The sequence below is a fragment of the Schistocerca nitens genome, chromosome 8 (genome assembly GCF_023898315.1).
Source record: "Schistocerca nitens isolate TAMUIC-IGC-003100 chromosome 8, iqSchNite1.1, whole genome shotgun sequence".
NCBI classification, from domain to species: domain Eukaryota; kingdom Metazoa; phylum Arthropoda; class Insecta; order Orthoptera; family Acrididae; genus Schistocerca; species Schistocerca nitens.
The window spans coordinates 207,384,184-207,388,487 of record NC_064621.1 but is presented as its reverse complement, the minus strand read 5'-3'; the positions used below and the strand labels follow the sequence as shown (position 1 = coordinate 207,388,487).

Genomic DNA, 4,304 nt, shown 5'->3' with positions numbered 1-4,304 from the left:
GCCCACTTTACCTAGAGAATGAGAAGTGCTTGAAAATAAACCTACAAGAAGGGATCAGCAGTTTCCAGACAGCGTGTGTAAATAACAGAGTAACCACTGAAATAGCGCCAGGAGCGTTCCCTTCGAACGCGAGTAAGCAACGTTTTCGTAACTCGACAGACAATTGCAACTCTCGTGTGGAGTCGTTGCGGAGGAAAGCCGGCGGGATATGGAGCGCCGAGTGGGAAGCAAGTGGAGTCGGGACAGTAAGTCGGCAGGGTCTCGCCGAAGTTATTAGACGACAAGCAGTGCGGTGAGGGGGCAAGGAGCCCAGAGGACAGCAATAAGCGCGGGGGCGCAGACCCTGGGATTACCGCGGTAGGTAGCGGCGCCGTCGCTACATCCCGCAGAAGAGGGCGGGGGGCGGCCCGGGCGCGCTTATCGCGGCAAACAAACGCTTTGGGGCTATCCGCGGCGCAGCGCAGCACAGCTTTGTTTACTGCTCGCCGATGCCGCAGATACTGTTATAGCCGACACACGGCGCCCACCTCGCGGCCCTCCGCAGTTTCACCGTCTGCGCCACCCCGCGCATTGTTTTATTGCCCTGAGTTGCTCTCCTTCTACCCACATCTTCAGCCACTCCGCACACCACGATCTTCTCCGTATTGGTGTAATAAGCCTGCCAGAACTGTCTCGAAAACTCACTTTTTACGACGAAACTGATGAGCACCTCTTTGCGACACAGATTTGAAGTTTCTTTGTGTCGACAATTTGGTGATATTACTGACATATAAATATCGGCACCGACTGCAGAAATTCATATATCAGGAGGGGGTGGGGAAGGGGCTGACAACACTATAAAAACTACGATAACGTTGGAAGCTGAAGAAGTGAATTAAAATTTGTACTGCGGCCAGGACTCGAACCGGGGTCTTCTTGCTTTCTAGGCAGATATGCTGACCATTACACCACCGCACCATTATGGTGAACTCACCTGCACGAACTCCTCAAGTCAAATACCCTCCCCAACACAAACTCCAATTCACATCTCCCCTTGTATTGTCACTATTACCAGGGCTCTCCGACGTTGGAATAGCACCCCAGCAATGGACGTAATGGGTAAGTGCTATCCTACATGTGATCGCATAGATCATAAATTAATTTTTCCCTGAGACATTTAAGTCTCTAATTTATCTACGATAAAGCTGGAAACTGAAGAAGTGAATTGAAATTTGTGCTGCGGCCGGAACTCAAACCCGGGTCTTCTTGGTTACTAGGTAGATTAAACCACCGCAGCATTATGGGTAACATACCTGCACGAACTACCCAAGTCAAGTACCCTCCCCAACTCCCCAACACAATCTGCCTAGTAAGCAAGAAGGCCCGTGTTCAATTCCCAGTCGCAGCACAAATTTTAATTCTCTTTTTCAGCTCCCAACGCTATCGTAGATAAATTAGAGACTTAAATGTCTCAGGGAAAATTTAATTTAAGGCTAGAAAAACTGCCATGGAGTGAATTATGCAGACACTGCCAAAGGGTGATTATGATTAACATTTAAAAACCCCGAAGCGACGTAGATGACGCTGAGGCAAGTAATTTGACACAAGGTGTCGCAAATGTCGGGAAATGCGCTAAAAGTGGAAGACAGATTTTGAACATGTGACGTCAGCAGGTGACTTACCTCGCCGAATGTACAGTGGTGGAGCCTATTGGCCTGTCGCACCCAATTATCCTAACTCAAGTCAAGTATTCACATTGCTGTGGCCACCGGGCCAACGTGCGCGACTTTAGCCTGTCGGGCTCAGTATTCGAGTCTTGTGTCTGGCAGGCAGTCTCTTTGTGCACTACGTTAGACAGTTGTGTGTTTGCACTGAGGTAAGATTTATTATTTTATTTAGTCGTCTCGCGGTGTCCAGTGGTTAACTGCAAAGTACGGTACAGCAAAAACCTACCTTATTGCGTCACGAGTAAATAAGGTTCCGAATTACATCGCTAGAAGTAAGTGACAGTGTTCTTTTCTAGATAAGATCTCTAAACGAAAAGGTACGGGCAAAAGGAAAGGAACAAAAAATAAGAACGGCTTTTGCTTCGTTACATTGGAGACAATAACTGTGTAGCTTCCACATTTACAACAGACCACATTTACAAGAGGTGTTCGAAAACAGAGTAACCTAGCGGAGCCATATGTAGCACTGCCCCATACTGGCACAGGTACAATCGAGAAGCCCAGTTGCTGCAGGCGCGGCGAGGTCCGTCATCTAGTGATGTCACATTTTCAACGTTTTTCATTCACTTGCACGGCATTTCTCGACATTTGCGGCCTCTTGTGTCTTTATATCATTTACTTGTCTCAGCATCATATATGTCACTTTGGGTTTTTCTAAACGTTAGTAAGAATCATTCTGTGGCATTGTGTCACTGCGGTTCGTCCACATAATGCTACTACTGAATAAACGAGAAGATTAGCGAAACCACGGTAAATAAATTACAGAAGTGTATGTGAATTTTGCCAGAAATGAAAACTCTGTATTTCTGATTCGAGGTGTGAGGCAAGAGCCACTTCTCGATCCGCCCCCCCCCCCCCCTCCCAAAAAAAATTATCGATACCTGTTTCTATACATGAAACCTCGAAGATTATACCTTTCTATGTACTGCTAGAGACCCGCCCTGGCTTTGCACTGTTAGCAATAAATATCTATGGACAGACCACTTGTTTGTAATACGTAGTAAGGAGCTAGATAATGCCTGTTGCTGTCGATCAGAGTTTATATCGCTGTAGGGGGTAGTTTCCAAGGAGCCAGTTCTTTCTGATATCACAAAGCAGTAAATTCGTTTTTTATCTAGCGAAGAGGGCAAATATAGAATGAGATTTTAACTCTGCAGCGGAGTGTGCGCTGATATGAAACTTCCTGGTAGATTAAAACTGTGTGCCGGACCGAGACTCGAACTCAGGATCTTTGTCTTCCGCGGGCAAGCGCTCTACCAACTGAGCTACCCATGCACGACTCACGCCCCGTCCTCACAGCTTTACTTCCGACAGTACCTTGTCTCCTACCTTCCAAACTTGACAGAAGTTCTCCTGCGAACCTTGCAGAACTAGCACTCCTGGCCCGCGAAAGGCAAAAGTCCCGAGTTCGAGTCTCGGTCCGGCACACAGTTTTAATCTGCCAGGATGATTCATATCAGCGCACACTCCGCTGCAGAGTGAAAATCCCATTTTGGAAACAACCCCCAGGCTGTGGCTAAGCCATGTCTCCGCAGTATCCTTTCTTTCAGGAGTGCTAGTTCTGCAAGGTTCGCAGGAGAACTTCTGTAAAGTTTGAAAGGTAGGAGACGAGGTACTGGCGGAAGTAAAGCTGTGAGGACGGGGCGTGAGTCGTGTTTGGGTAGCTCAGTTGGTAGAGCGCTTGCCCGCGAAAGGCAAAGGTCCCGAGTTCGAGTCTCGGCCCGGCACAGTTTTAATCTGCCAGGAAGTTTCAAGGCAAATTTAAATGATACCTATCAAAAGAAGCAAAGCAATATCGTTAAGCTTTTCATAGAAAAAGAAAAATCAGTAGACCCATATATTCTAGCCAAGTAAATACTAAGTTAGTTTGCACTTGTAACGACAGAATTGCAGAATTCATTCTGTCACTGATGCAAACTTCCGAAAATACTCTTGTGACTGAGATAAAAAGTACAAACAGAGCCATCCCTCGGTTCTTAGGTGTTCTATGAAGCTAACAGCGTCATCTACCGGTTGTTTGGTGTATTACGCTGTGATGAGGTCACTGAGGTAAACATTCAAACTATTAAGCTGAGTAGACATCTAAAACTTAAAGATTTTTTTTCATGATCCGATTTTGATGAAATAAAGCCGGTATGTGGCCTAAGCTACGCTCGTGTTACCTATGAAAACCCCCATGAAAATCATCTACTAGTTTTGGAGATTGGCGTGTTCAAACAGTGGACAAAGATTTTTAAAAAATGCTTATCCTATTTTGTTACACTCCCCACATCACCCACAACCAGATTTTGCCGATTATTCTCACTGTAGGGATACGACGGTTTTACAGTTTCATTATCAGTGTAGTTACAGACTGCAGTGATGTCTAAGATTCGCAATACTTTTTGTTCGTCTAGATTCCGGACAATTTCCGGTGTATAGATGTAATGGTGTTTCCTAGGCACCCATGTTTCCGTCTCCTTGTAACTACATTCTCTAGTATTATTTACAGGACCTATTGCTGTACTCATGAATAAGTCTTATGTTAAACGAAAGCAACTGAAGTAGTAGTTTTTACATTGTGATGAGTTTAAGAAATTGATACCAGGAATGACAAAT

The 4,304-nt window shown here is 45.6% G+C and overlaps 1 non-coding gene across 1 annotated transcript; it reads left to right on the top strand.

The window, feature by feature from the left end:
• The first annotated feature begins 3,360 nt into the window (after positions 1-3,360).
• Positions 3,361-3,435, top strand: Trnas-cga (transfer RNA serine (anticodon CGA)). Its single transcript has one exon. It is a non-coding gene; the product is annotated as a tRNA-Ser (tRNA).
• Positions 3,436-4,304: the final 869 nt, after the last annotated feature.